The sequence below is a fragment of the Neofelis nebulosa genome, chromosome 6 (genome assembly GCF_028018385.1).
Source record: "Neofelis nebulosa isolate mNeoNeb1 chromosome 6, mNeoNeb1.pri, whole genome shotgun sequence".
Classification (NCBI taxonomy): Eukaryota; Metazoa; Chordata; class Mammalia; order Carnivora; family Felidae; genus Neofelis; species Neofelis nebulosa.
This window is the reverse complement of record NC_080787.1, coordinates 104,238,529-104,253,673: the sequence shown is the minus strand read 5'-3', so window position 1 is coordinate 104,253,673 and position 15,145 is coordinate 104,238,529. Positions and strand designations below refer to the sequence as shown.

Below are 15,145 nucleotides of genomic sequence, written 5' to 3'. Positions count from 1 at the left end.
GCACACAAATGTCTGATACCATCCCCCCCTGCCCGGGGTAGATGCGGTGACATTTCCCAGGGCACAAGTAGAGTTGAAATTCAGACGTGTGTTAAACAGCCCTGCCTGTGTTCCTTTCCTCCTACCACCCGCTACCCCACTGGACTGTAAGCAGAAGCCCCTGTCAGGGAGCAGGTCAAGACCAGGGTCAGAGCCTGTGAGGGTGGTCCCCTGTCAACAGCATTCTAGAGGCAGCTAGAAATTATTTGCTATCGCTCATTCTCTTGCCTGTACGCCTCCCTCAATCCCAGCATATCTTTAGTCATAAACTCATTGCTAAATTGTATCCAATCAGGGTCTCCAAGTAATGCCAGCATTAAATATTTGAATGCCTTGTCTGGGAAAGGGACTTTGCTAGGAGCTTCTGACCTAAGGAAGCCTGAGACTGCACCAGGGCGGTCTGCAAGCGTGCAAAGGGACACACACGAGCGGCGCTGAAGCCACATAGAACCATGGCCTGCCAGCCTCGGGGCCCTGGCCAAGTTATTTAACTTTCCCACACCTCAGTTTGCTTAAGGTGGAAATACATTTTACCTGCTTTGTGCTTTAATTTTTGCCAAGATACCTAACGACAAGACATGTGACGTGGTTAGCACGGTGCCCTGCACATGGCAAGTGATATATAAATACTGCTGTTATTGTGTCCTGTACAAGACTAAGTCCTTGGGGAATAAAAATACACGCAAGAATGGACTGCAGACATAACGGAAAGGCTCAGACGCTGTTCTGATAAGGGAGAGGGGAGGCAAAGAGAATTCCCATGTAGTTAGATGCAAGTATCATGAGAACAGAATTGCCAGCAACAGAAATGAGCGAGTCAGAAGAAGAACTCATTTCCAGAGAAAAGAGGGTGAGTTTGGTTTCGGATTTGTTGAGCTTGAGGAGGTTGTGGTTGGCGCATCCAAGCTCAGTGTGCAAGCCCTCACCCAGTACCACTGCCGTGGGTCCTCACTTCCAGGCACGTGCCCCCGTTCCCTCCTGTCAGCTCACCCCCACCTGCACCCTCACCTGAGGTCCTAGCTCAGCCACCTCCCTACCCCAGCACTGCTGCAGAGCCAGCCCCAGCCCTGCCTGTGCCACACACACCACACCCTAAGGGTCCACTGTCTGGATGTTGTCCTCACACATCCACGCCTCGCCTCCAAGAACCACTAGCATGGACGGCTGTCACCAAGCCTTGCTTTCCAAGACCCACAGCCCCTGCAACCATCAGTTCCTTCAAAGCTCACACAAACAGGAAGCGGTGGGAGAATTCTTGATAGACTGCTTTCTTCATAAGCTTTCAGGAAGCTCAGTGCTGACTAGTGTTGGCTTAAACCTAGCAAGTTCAGATAGACTTGGCTTGTGTGTAAGCATGACTTGTTTGGGGGGGACACTTATTTGTTACTGAGCCGTAATATACATAACACTAAAATGAAGAGATCTGAAGGGCACAACTTAGTAAATTTTTACATATGTATATGCCCCTGAAACCACCCACAGATGAAGGTACAGAATGCTGCCAGCACCTAAAGACCACCTCATCCCCCATCCAGCCAGTAGTCACCTGCAGAGGTAGCCACTGTTTGTACTTCTGTCACCATCCATTCGTTCTGCTTATAATTGAACTTCATATAAGCGAATCATACAGTATTACCCTTTTGTGTCTGGCTTCTTTCCCATCATTCTGTTAAACAAATATATCAGTTTATCTGTTCTACTGGTATTTCTCATTTGGTACCATTATGAACTCTGCTGTGGTTAGTGGGCATATGTCCTCCTGTCTCTTGGATATATCCCAGGACTAGAACTGTTACCCTTAAGGCAAGCCTGTGGTTAGCATTTATAAATACCGCCCAGCGTATTTTGTGGACGTATCTTTAAAGGTACAACGCATGGTTACTGTGTTATTTGCTGGTGGTGTATTTCCCTCTGGGCTACTGAGGGAGCCTGGTAAGACTGAAGAACCTGGGTTAGAAGTTAGGAGGCCTCGGGGTGCCTGGGTGGCTCAGTCGGTTAAGCGTCCGACTTCGGCTCAGGTCATGATCTTGCCATTCAAGAGTTCGAGCCCTGTGTTGGGCTCTGTGCTGCCAGCTCAGAGCCTAGAGCCTGCCTCGGATTCTATCTGTCTGTCTCTCTCTCTCTCTCTCTCTCTCTCTCTCTCTCTAAAAAATAAATAAACATTAAAAAAATTATATTAAAAAAAAAGTTATGAGGAAGTTATGAGGCCTGGATCTGAATGAGCTCTGTCACTTACAAGTTTGGTGTTCCCAGACAAACCATTTAACCTTTCTGAGCCTCAGTTTTAGCATCTGTGAAATGGTGATAATGAAAATAATTACCTCACATAATTACTGTGAGGATTAAATGGGCTGTCTATAAAAGCTCTTTGCGGGTTGTGGAATATAAAAACCATTCTTATGACCCAAACTTTTCATGTTTGATGTATATTTTCCTTGAAAAGTATCTTTTTTTTCTTGCCTAAAAATTTTTTTTAGGAAAAAGACTGCTAGTAATCAATAAAGAAGAATCTATCTTCTAAGAGAAAAAAAAATTAGTTCCTTATTTTATAGCCAGCTCTATCTAGGCAGTCAGCACTTAGCATCACCTACATGCCCCAAGGGCCCCCACCGACTTTCCTTTTTCTCCTATTTGCCTTCTCTGCTGAGAACTGTCCCTGCCTCCATGCTGCCTCTGTTGTTTTTAATCTTGTCAAACCTGAGTATCTGATGGGCGTTCTCTGCAGTGTCTCGGATGGTTGTGTTTGCATGTGCACGTTCACACACATACGTGGACAAGCACTGTTGTGGCAATTCTCCCAAGTACCTATGGACCCCAGTGTTGCTGCTTCCTTGTAGAGGTGATTTGGCCCGAAGAACAGCGCAGAGCAATAGTAGGTATTTAATAGATATTCGTGTACAAGAGTGAAAATAGCCCAAATCACTGTCACCACTCCATACTCTTCACATGCTCTCCTGCTCTCTGAGAGCCGGGCACGGCTCTCTGGAAATCAGATCCTGTGGTGACAGCAGGACACTCCAGAGAGGATGGTTTGCTACATTAGCACTCCCTGCACAGATTGTCTTTGGGGTAATGGGAAGCACCAGAACTTTGAGCTAGATGGTCTGTGTTCAGATCCGGGCTCTGCCATTTCTTGCTCATGGATTTTTGCATAAGCTCTAGCCTCAGTGAGGCTCAGCTTTCACATCCTGAAGTCGGGTTGGTATTGGTCACCTTTCAGGAGGTCATGAGAATTAGAGAAGAATAGAGAAGAAGCTGTTGTTATTATTCACTCCTTCCTGCTGCTCCTGGAAGCACTTAGCTTTATGTCTTTCTGGATAGCCAGACCGATTTCCTTCTGCGCGCGCACACACACACACACACACACACACACACACACACGCCCTCCCAAAGATAGGAGGAACTGGATTGTTAAGAGCACAACGAATGTTGGGGCACCTGGGTGGCTCAGTTGGTTGAACATCCAACTCTCGATTTGGGCTCAGGTCATGATCCCAGGGTCCTGGGATGGAGCCCCGTGTGGGGTTCTGCGCTGAGTGTGAAGCCTGCTTAAGATTCTCTCTCTCTCTCTCTCTCTCTCTCTCTCTCTCTCTCTCTCTCTCTCTCTCTCTCTCTCCCTCCCTCCCTCTCTCTCTCTCTCTCTCTCTCTCTCTCTCTCCCCCTCACTCCCTCCCAACCTCCCTCTCTGTCTGCTCCTCCCCAGCTTGCACTGTCTAAAATTAACAAAACAAAACACACATAGCCCATGAAATCAAATGATCTTGGTGTGAATCCTAGCATTGCTGCTAATTAACTGTAAACCTTGACAAGTTACCTAACCTCTCTGAGCCTTCATTCCCTCCTCTGAAAGCAGGGATAATAATAGTTATCTACATCACAGAATTGTATGGCTTAATACATAAAAAGCACTTAGCACAAAGCAAAATGCTAAGCTGATAGTTGTATAGTTGTAGTTACTAGTAGTGATAGTAATATCACTACTATTGATCCAGTGGGTTGATAGTAGCTGTGTGTGTGTGTGTGTGTCTGCCCCTCCCTCCCTCCGTCCTCCTCATACCCACGCCTCACTCAGGCACACATATCACATGCAGCACACACACCCACTTGATCTTTCCCTAACCGCTCCCAGCCAGGTCACCTGCCTATTTAGCCCTCTCCTCTCCTGATTTGAATCATCACAAAGACAGGAATATAGAATTGCTCCGTGTCTTGGTTTTTTGTGGTGGTGTTTTTTTTAAGGTGTAAGTTAATGACAGGATCATTGTTGAGGAAGCTAATGTCAAGGCAATTTAATCTTTGGATCTTTGGGATGTATGTAGAAACCGGGGCTTTCGTGACTTTGTGTAAGACATGCTGTGAGTTTAGGTTTGTGTATTAAATAGAAGAAGAAAAATGCGTCTGTTCAAATGCTCCCAGTATTGCGGGTTTAAGTTGAATAGATTATTATCTGGAGGAAAATTCACATATAAATTAGACTGCGAAGAATTCATAATTGTTGCAGTTTTCATGTTAATTATTTCATGTTAAAAAATTGTTACTGCATAAATTAACACATTCTTTCATGGTGAACATATTTCAGAAAGATTTGTTACTTTAATAACTCTTTGTGTATTAGAAATCCCAGATGCCTGTACTAATTAAATATAATCAGATTTTGGATTCAAAAAGCACAGTAACCATTTAACACAAACAAGGAGGCAGCTAGGTTGACAAACACAGTCAGGAAGAAGCAGATCCCTGTTTCTTTCAAATTTTGAATTTCACAATTCAGAACTGTGAATTCAATTTCTGTCCTTCCTTTGTATCACAATGACTGGGGATTATCAGACTCAGAACACCAGCTTTCCAGCTCAAGGGCTCCTGCAGAATTATTAATCAGCCTCATCTGAGGCCTCTGTAATCCAGTGGCACATCAAGGCTGATCTCGCCATGAGATGCCCTCCCTCTGCCCCCGTCGGCACATGCCACATGCGTTTCTTGTTCTCTGTCAACAACAGCATTGCAATTCCCACACAGTGTGCCGTGACCTGAACGGCAAATGTCAGGGAAGGGGAGGTGGGCGGGGAACCCTTTTAATCACTGAATTTAATCTAATTCTTCCCAGACGAGAGGAGCAAACCATCCTTTGACGAAAAGCAAACCCTTTCCAAAGCAGCCATTGTTTTAAGGACTGTGCAGGAAACTTGTTTGTTTGGACTGACCCTCCCGCCCCCGCCCCCGGAGTTTACGGGCTGTCCCGAGGGGCTGTCTGGGGAGAGCCTGGGGCACCTCCGGGCAGAACGGCCGGCCCTCAGCCGGGTCAGAGCCAGCCCTCTCCGCCGAGCCCCCCACACCCACCCCTGCTGCCTGCACCGAGCCGGTTCTGCCTAGTTTGGTACATTTCTGTCACTAGGCAGAAAAGCACTTCATTTGTATTCTGCCGCTTACAGCCCAGGGCTTCCGCGGCATTTCCGAGAGGGGTGCTTTGTTTATCTGCGGAGCCACTGTGGGTCATTCTGTCCGGGAAAGGGAGATGGATCTGACCGTCCATTTTCCTCGTGGAAAGGACTTGCGGAAAGCCAAAGATTACAGTGAAAAGAAAGGCACTTTAACGCACCCTTGCCTACCCTGGACTCTCCTTCAAGATTAAAACTGCAGGAAGGGGGTGCTCTCACTCCTTCTACTCCCTGAGAGTCCCGGGGGCGGGGAACAGATGGGACGGCGATAGGCCCTGATCACTGAGCCCGCTCCCCTCAATATCTGTCCTCGTTCTCCGCACTGGGCAGTCACATGTTGTATTCCGTGTGGGTGTCTTTCCCCTTTGTGCTGTCTTGGGCAGAGCAATTTGGCGGTTGTTTCTGAATGGTCAAGAGCATGTCCTTGGTCTCTGCATCCCACGTTTCTTAGTAATCAGCAAGAAGGAAGCAGATGGTCACCCTCTGTGATTTTAAAGTGTGTAAATAGGAACTGCAGACTGCCATCAAACATCAAAAATGTCACTTGGCTTCCTCATCTTGCTTTGCTGGCAGAAGGAACTCCTTCATTTGCATCATCTGGATAATCAGGGACAGGCAGTGCAGATGAAAACTGCCCCACATTGTGAAGCCTCCGTTTCTTCCTGCTGAAGGAAGGCACACAGCCTTTGCAGCAATGATGTCAGACTGAACCAGGCCCACTGCCCCTTCTGGAGGTAGCTGGATTCCTGGAATGATTTCTGGGTTCAGCTGCATCCCAGACACGTGTTTCTTACTTAGGTCCGAGTTCTCACCACCCTGAACAGCAGCATACAGGTGGTTCCAGAGCCCTACACACAGCTTTCTTGTCTTTCATTCCGCGTAAAAGTCCACAAAGGTAGTGTCCGTCCTATGGGAATTGTGAGTCAGAATTTTTATTCTGATGCTTCTTCTCATTTGGCTCTCAGAAAGCTGGAAGGATCATTGGAATTACTCAGAGCTTTGGTGTTCTAGAATAGCTAGCAAGGTTCCTTCTTTCCTCAGTTCCACCCAAGATAACCACTTCCACAAGCCGGCCCAGCCCGGTCTGTACTTTAAGCAGAGTCTTCTGGATGGGTCTTAGATTTCCTTCCTGAGAGTAAGAGGACCAAATGCCTGCGATTTCAGGAGAGGCCAGTGAATTTCATTCTCTTGTGCCCCCAGTGAGCATTATCCTGGGTTGCCACTGGTCCCCACTGGGAGGAGGGTGGTGGGGAGACAAGCAGCCAGAGTGCCCTCCCCTCCCCTGCTGGCTCCCCCCCCCCCCACAGATGGCAAAAGAACTGTCACAGCCTGCGTCCTGTTCTCCGCACAAGGCTCTGCCGTCCTTCCCAGTCCATCTAGCCGCCTGCCCTTCCTTCCTCAACTCCGAGATGCCAGGACTCCTGCCCTGGCAGCAACCTCAAACCCAGTCTCTCTGGAGGCTGGATTTGCTCCCCCCTGTCTAGTTGTTCTGATTGTACCTCTTCTCTGTCTGGTCCTCCATTTGGGGCTTCCCTCGGGACTCTCCTCACCCCTCTCAGCCTGAATATCCCTTCCGTGGAGGCAGCCACACCAGACTTTGGATCTGTGCCCAGCCAGCCAAGCCTTATCTCTGTGGTATGTTCCGGCGCTGCCACTGGCCCTTGATGCGTGTCTTCCTGGGCCGAACTGCTTCTTCCTCCACCCACACCCCTAATGGGACAGCACTCCCCCCTCCCTCCTCCTTACCTCCTTTCTTCTCAAATTCCCTGCTCACTGTATGCATTGCAGAGGGCACATCATATGAATTCATTGTACCCTTTACTTCTCCTTTACTTTTACTTTTAAAACATGGTGACAAGACCTTATGAATCTATAGTAGAAATTTCAACAGCGTGTGTCAGCAGGAATAACTGGAAAACACACAGTTGTATTACTCCGGACACGTTTGGGAAATTTTAAAGTCATTCCTTTGGCCTAGTATGAAAAATCTTGAGTTTTGGCTTTGCCCAGTTTTATTGGGTTTGAAATCCTTGTTTTGTTTGAATAACCACTGAGTTCCAGGTCAGGTCAGCTTTGATTTCACCTCTCCTACAGGATATCCTGTCCTAGTCCTGCCTTGTAACCCCTCCCCACCAATGTAATCAGCTTCCTGTTACTGGCATGATTTGTGATTTCTTTTCCATTATCCCTCAGGGTAACTTTAAAGTTGAAGTACTGAATATTATTTAATGTTGAATGCCATAATTTGCAGAGCTTGTGACTTCATAATTAAAGACGACCCTGGATGGATCTTTGGTTCAGAAAAACCGTGTCTGTGGTTGAAGCTAATGCCTTTTCCCCTTGAAAACACTATCAGGGCACCAATGTATTCTCTGCAGGAAGGATTTGGCTGCTTTTATTCCACACTGGCTTTGCCTTTTCTACCTTGGCCCAGTTTTTTTAGCCAGAGGAGAAATTTTCTGAAACCGGGCTATGGAATCAGTGGGGGGGGGGGGGGGGGGGGGGGGGGGGCGCGGGAATGGCTTAACAGTCCAACTCTCCACCAAGAGCCAATAATGTGAGCTGGGCCCCACCCAGGCCTGTCCTGGCCCCTGAGCTGAGCCTCTCCCAGGGAGCAACATGGGGCACACTGCAGCATTTCAACGTGGCCACCTCTACCCAGAGACCCCATTCTCTGTGCATTCTTTCCCTCTCTCCTGAGCCCTCTTTCTCCCAAAGCCAGCACCACAGTCTATTTAGCTCTCTGTTGGATTTGCCTGTGAGCTCTGTCTCCCTGGCTGCCTAGAAAGGCCTACAGCAGGAGGTGACCCATGCTTGGTTGTCTCAGGAGCCCCTCCCACTGCACTAGGGACTAACTGGAGGCTCAGTAAGTTCTCAGTAATTGATTGATGAGCACACTGCGTTTTCTTCATCCTCTTTTCCTCTCTTAAAGTTTGGAGAGCTTTGGCTAACCTGATGCAACTCAGTGCCTTTGCATGACTGTCCAAATAAAATAATAGCTGGCATTTATTCAGGCACCAGATGCTGTGCTGAACCCCTTACGTTGTTTATAATTCTCACCACAACCTCATGAGGTTATCATTGTCCCGATTTACAGCCATGGAGACTGAGACTGGCGGAGGTTTTAAGTGGTCACCCAGTAAATTGAATGTGCAAGCCCGGATACGCTGACTCAGAAACTACTTTCGTAAATGGCCACCCTGGGCCTTCCACAAATGACCCCCCGATCCCAGCGCAGCCCACGGGTGGGCCCCTTTGCATTGTCACTGAAGAGCGTTTTCTCCCTGATCCCTGGCCAGCTTACATACACTTAGTGCAGGAGGTAGGCTTGGGAGCAGAAGTCTCTGCCATCTTCATTTGAACATTTCTAATGCCACTGCCGTCATCTTAATGCATGAAGGTGCATACAGTATAGTAAGTAACCAGATCAAGTGAGAGCTATTTCTGTCTGAGACAAAGAAAACAGACTGCCTGACCACTAGGGATATAGGACCGCCATTAACTGGAATGGAGCCCGGGGTTAGGATGCGCCATCCTGACATAATGAGTTTAGCTGGCCTTCCTGTTTTCACTTACACACCAAGAGCATCCGCTCAGACTGTCCTAGAGTATGGTAAGGATGATTTTGTTCCTATAACACTAAGGGTGGAAACAACTATTGGTTTGCTACACTGCCGTGTATTTACTCTTCTCTTGTTTGGGTTTGATTTGAATCTGTGTAAAGGAAGAGAATTTCTTTGGCCGTCACAGTGTTAGATATATTGCTAGGTTGACCCTTTAGCCAGATAAAGATTTGTTGAGCAGTTGCTCTTTAACTAGCCTTAGGCAAGGTCCTGTCGAGGAATCTAAGTATAAAACATGGTCTCTGACCTCCCAGGGTTTACATTCTATTTAAGGAGATAAAAAAATAACCCATGCAGAACTAGCAGAAAGACATGCTGGAGATGTGGACACAGCCGCACGGTGTATAGTGTTTAAGCACTCGGGCTCTGGAGCCAGGCTCCCTGGTTCAAATCGCAGTTCACCGTTTCCACATGTCCTTTGGCATCTCATTTTACCTTTCTTTCTTTTTTTTTTTTTTTTTTTTTTTTTTTTTTTAATGTTTTTTATTTATTTTTGGGACAGAGAGAGACAGAGCATGAACGGGGGAGGGGCAGAGAGAGAGGGAGACACAGAATCGGAAACAGGCTCCAGGCTCCGAGCCATCAGCCCAGAGCCTGACGCGGGGCTCGAACTCACGGACCGCGAGATCGTGACCTGGCTGAAGTCGGACGCTTAACCGACTGCGCCACCCAGGCGCCCCTCATTTTACCTTTCTGTTTAGTTTTCTCATCTGGAGAACAGGACTGTCACTGGTATGCACCTCCTGCATGTAAAGCACTTAGCGTGATGCCTGACACTTAGCAAGCCCTCAGTATGTTTAGCCATTATGGTGGATATTACTGTCAAGCATTAAACCGTTACTCATAGCATCGGCTCCAAGTGCATGGGAGAGATCACTGAAGGCTGGCGTAATCACAGGTGACTTTATGAAGAAGGTGGGACTTGAGATGAGTAGGCTTCAGCTATGCAGGTGGAAGGAGAGGAGATGTTTAGAAAAAGCTAACAAGAAACAGGTATGATTATGCCAAGTGCAGGGTATAGGTTCCGAGAAAGCAAACCAGACTAGAAGATGGGTTTGGGGTAGCAAGAGCCAAAGTGGAACAGATACATGGGTATGAAAAACAGGTGGAGGGGCGCCTGGGTGGCGCAGTCGGTTAAGCGTCCGACTTCAGCCAGGTCACGATCTCGCGGTCCGTGAGTTCGAGCCCCGCGTCAGGCTCTGGGCTGATGGCTCGGAGCCTGGAGCCTGTTTCCGATTCTGTGTCTCCCTCTCTCTCTGCCCCTCCCCCGTTCATGCTCTGTCTCTCTCTGTCCCAAAAATAAAATAAATAAATAAATAAATAAATAAATAAATAAATAAATAAATAAATAAATAAAACAGGTGGAGGAGTTTGCCTTCATGCATTTGGGGGGGGGGGGGTGGGCACAATGAGGTTGTGGGGGAGAAGGTTATGAACTCATTGGTTTAAGTGACTCATTGAAAGGACAGTGATCCAAAGGCAGGGCACCATGACAGGAGGACTGATCAGAGGGATGAGGACCCAAGACAGGTTTCAGCAAAGAGCTTAAATAAGAAAGAGAAAATTTGAGAGACATGTCAAAGAAGAAAACAGGAAGCCTTGGTAATATGGGGTGCCTGGCGGGCTCAGTTGGTAGAGCATGTGACTCATGAGCTCAAGCCCCATGTTATGCATAGAGATTACTAAAAAAAAAAAGAAAGAAAGAAAGAAAAAAAGAAACCTTGGTGATGGATTAGCTCAGAGGTTTAAGGAAAGGGAGAAGTCCCAGCTGGCTTTCAGGTTTTTTCTGCTTTGCAGCCTGGCAGAATGATGATGTGACCCCCAGAAAAGGGATAGTAGGAGGGAAAAAAAAGATACTCCATTTGCATCCTAAAATATTATAGTGAGAATAAACTTTTTAAGTCAGGTCAGTCTTTTAGTAAAATTTTTTACCTAATACAAGAATATCCTTTATAATAAAATATCTTATGCATAGTAAGATGAGTTGGTAAAATGATGAATTTAGATTCATAGTTAGTTGCCACATTTGAGATAAAGGTGAGACACCCTAGAGGCTTTGTCCCTTAGACATTTGCGAATCAAAAACTGGGACTTCCGAGGAGAAACAGTCTATGTAGTATTTCCAGCCCTGTTCATACAGAGATGATGGGCAGCAGAAGTCATGAGAACCTGTGTTTGTTCCCCAAGGGAGTAAACAGGGAGGAGTCCACAACACCGAGGCCATTAGAAAACGAGGATGGGGGTGCCTGGGTGGCTCGGTCGGTTACGTGTCTGACTCTTGATCTCACGGTTCATGAGTCTGAACCCTGCATGGGGCTCCTCACTGACAGTGCAGAGCCTGCTTCGAATTCTGTGTCTCCCTCTCTCTCTGCCCCTCCCCAATTTGCACTCTCAAAATAAATAAACTTAAAAAATAAAAAAAGAAAGTGAAGTATGAAGAAGAGCCTAAAGCAGAGACACAAGAAAGCCTTGGGAAGGAAGGAGGGACATCGGGGAAGAATAAACTCAGAAAAGATAAGTAATTCATTTCCCATAAAAATGTTTGAGCTTTGCAGTTTTGGAGTATGCTATTTTACTCCTTTGTTGCTGAGATTATTGGTATTATTCAAACCTGAAAAGTGTGCTAAAAATAGCACAAATGTGACCAGAGCCACCAGTTAAATATGATGTCAGAGGTGACAACAGAAATATAACTTATCCGATACTGATTGCTGATAGATGCCCATGGGCCTCGAAATGTCGTGATGCTTCTCGAGAGTTTTGAAAAGTCGAAATGCTCTTCACATTCTTTCTCATCGTAAATCTTTCTCGAGGTAATGCTCTATTGTCTGCTACATTTGAAAGACAAGGAGAAACAGTGAGGTGGGATGTCATCATGTTCTGCTCACAAGCCCCAGTGGCTTCTCATCACACTTAGGATGGGACCCAACGTCCTTAGTGGGCCTTGCAGAGCCCCGTAAAATCTGTCCTTGTAGCCCATTCTATCATTCTTTATAGCATTTGTCACCGTCTGACATATATCACGGCCACTCGTTTATTTTGTCTCCTTCCCGGACTAAGCCGCGTGCTCCATGAGAGCCAGGGGTTGAGCTCACTGGTGGCTCCCTGGCACTAGGTACAGTGCCGGCCACAGGGGAAGAACTCAGAAGTGCTCATGGTAGGAAACAAGAGAAGACAAAACCAGCCAGCACTAGTGGGGTTTCGATGTTATTTTGTGGTCCAACTTTGATAACCAAATAAATCCACAACCCTCTCCTTCCTCATACCTAAAGCCCGGAAGACTATTAACCTGATTTTTCATAAGGAAGACCAGGGCCTGTGAGTGTGAGCGATTGGCGTCCGGGTTACCCGCTTTCCTGTTCAGTCTTTTCGGAAAAAGATGTTCCACTGCGTTTTGCTGTGAACGCTCCCAAGGCCCCTGGCCACCTTGTCTTTTTGCTGATATAACCCCCACCCCGAGTTGCAACTCCAGGGATCTAGACCCCCTGCTCCTCACAGAGCAAAGTCTGGGGTTCCCTCCGTCTGAGACAGATTCGCTCCACGCTTCATTTGGCACTAAAAACACAGGTTTTTCCGGGTGTTTCTAAGTGTCATTAGTTTGTGACAGATGCTTTTCTACAGTAGTCGGCAGTTGTTAGACCCTTATAAGGGCATCCAGATGGAGACAGACAGTGACACTGGTCACTGAGGACAAGGAGAGGACCCTCCAGAGAGCAGGGAGCTAATAATAAGTAAGGAGCTGTGGCAGTTCAGGCTGGAAAGGAAGGCTGGGAGGGCTAAGCATCTGTCCAATTACTCATTCACCACCTCTTTAGTTTCTTCTGGGCACCGGGCACTGGGCTCAGTACTAGAGATAAGGTGGCCATCCAGAAAGACCTGCTCCTGCCCTCAAGGACAGTCTCTTATCTGTTGGGAGAGGCATACTTCAAACGTATTCATTTGCCCTTGAAAAGTAGCAGCCACAAAGAACAAGACGCTCTGGCCCCACAGCACCAGGAAACCTACCCCAGTCTTAGTGTTCAGGTGGAGGTTCCCTGTGCAAATAACACTTAGGCTAAGAGCAAAGGAGCAAGAGTTCGCCACGGGAGAGGGACGTCAGCAAAGGGAACAGCCTGCCCCGTGGCCCTGCAGCAGGCAGGAACCATCAGAGAGGGGCAGTGGACGGGTTGGAGATAGGGAGGAGCAGGAGGCCCAGGAAAACAAGAAGAGGCTGGACAGATAGGGAGGAGGGACCAGACTGTAAATGTGGGCCCAATGGGAAGGCCATTGCAGGAGTCCAGACAGGTGACCGTGAGCGAGCAGGCACAGACCAGAGTAGGGGTAGTGAAGGCACACAGACACAATCTCCGGAGTGAAATGGACTCAACATGAAAAGTGGTGAAGCAGCAGAGGTGGAAGGCCTTGGACTCAGGGAAAACGTATGGCGATGGGCAGCTATACGCAGCATCTGAATGAGGGGGCCTTGCGGCATTCTGGTCTCATCAGCTAGGCGGTTGACAAGGCAAACCGTGGGGAAAGGTAAATTTGGGATGTTGCATTGAAAGGCCCTTTGAGGCCTCCCAGTGGAGAGGCTGGGGAGAGAATCCGATATACAGGTCAGGAATTCAAGAGGGAGGGCCCAGCAGGTGATACAAACGCAGGTGACATTGGGTTCACGAGAGAGGTGGAAGCCAAGAGAGGGAGTCCAATCCCCTGTTGTCACACCGAGCTCATGACCAGTCGGTTCACATCTCAACAGAATTTAGAGAAACAGGATTGAGATGTAGGTGCCTGATGGCTCAGCATGAGGCTCACCGGTCCTCACCACGATTGCAGGAAGGTAAATGGCAGAAGTGCAAAGACATCCTACCCAGAAGGTGGTTCCAGGACATGGGCCCCAGTGGCACACCAGGTCAGACTTTCAGCAAGGGCTTTATCCTAAGAGGTACAAAATCTGCAGACACTGCCTAGGAAACACTCAGTGGAAAAGGCGTTTCAAGTCCACGCATTACACACATATATATTACATGCACCGTTTTGTGTGTTGGCTTAAAAGAATCCTAAACTGTTAGAGTAAATTCAGTAAGAAGTAGAAACTAGAGGGGCACCTGGGTGGCGCAGTCGGTTAAGCGTCCGACTTCAGCCAGGTCACGATCTCGCGGTCCGTGAGTTCGAGCCCCGCGTCAGGCTCTGGGCTGATGGCTCGGAGCCTGGAGCCTGTTTCCGATTCTGTGTCTCCCTCTCTCTCTGCCCCTCCCCCGTTCATGCTCTGTCTCTCTCTGTCCCAAAAATAAATAAAAAAACGTTGAAAAAAAAAAAAAAAAATTAAAAAAAAAAAAAAGAAGTAGAAACTAGAGCAATGATGAATGATAATTCCTGTATTTTTTAGTGCATCTAAACATTGAACAAGTTCACAGAGTGTTACATGATACCAGTGACACAGATTATCCTACCTGCCATAGTTTGCTATTCGAATAAAACGCAAAGGAAAGGAAATTGCATTGGCATCTGAATCCTGCTCCCAAACAGGAGAATTTCAAGAAGAGCGAATCAGCTGGTTACATAACAGAGCCAAGTTCATCATTGTATAGGCCTCTGGACACTGTCTCCTTTTTTCTACAAATCCATACTGCTTAGAAGACGTCTTTGATCTTGACTTTCTGCCTGTCAGAACTTTATTTTCAAGGGAAAGGCAGTGTTTATACCCAGGAGATTGGGAATTCCTTCCAGGTTTCTGAGCTTTCTTGACTTCACCTGAGGAGAGAGCCTACCGCAGCCCCCAGCAAGGCCGCCTGTGGGATTGTGTAGGTGGTATTCCAGACAGCCCCAGCAATGCTGTTCTCATAGGCCGGGGTCTGCAACATGCAGCCTGCCTGGATAGAGACACTCCCCCTCCCCAACCCACCACTGCCACAAACCGGGGGGTTGAACTCTCCCCAATTGGGGACTACATCTGTACCCTCAGGAGGTGGGAAACCAAGGTGAGCGGAAATAGAGGTAATGAGTTGAGTAAAAGAGCGAACATCAATCAGTTCTTTTGTTGAAACCATAGTTAATGACTAACAGATC

At 47.5% G+C, this 15,145-nt stretch overlaps 1 protein-coding gene and 1 long non-coding RNA gene across 9 annotated transcripts in view; both read left to right on the top strand.

The window, feature by feature from the left end:
- FYN (FYN proto-oncogene, Src family tyrosine kinase) overlaps positions 1–15,145 on the top strand; it is a 217,716-nt gene that overhangs the window by 186,922 nt on the left and 15,649 nt on the right. The window lies entirely within an intron of this gene.
- On the top strand, positions 9,878–10,800 carry LOC131514707 (uncharacterized). Its single transcript, XR_009263222.1, has 2 exons — positions 9,878–10,202; positions 10,459–10,800. It is a non-coding gene; the product is annotated as an uncharacterized LOC131514707 (long non-coding RNA).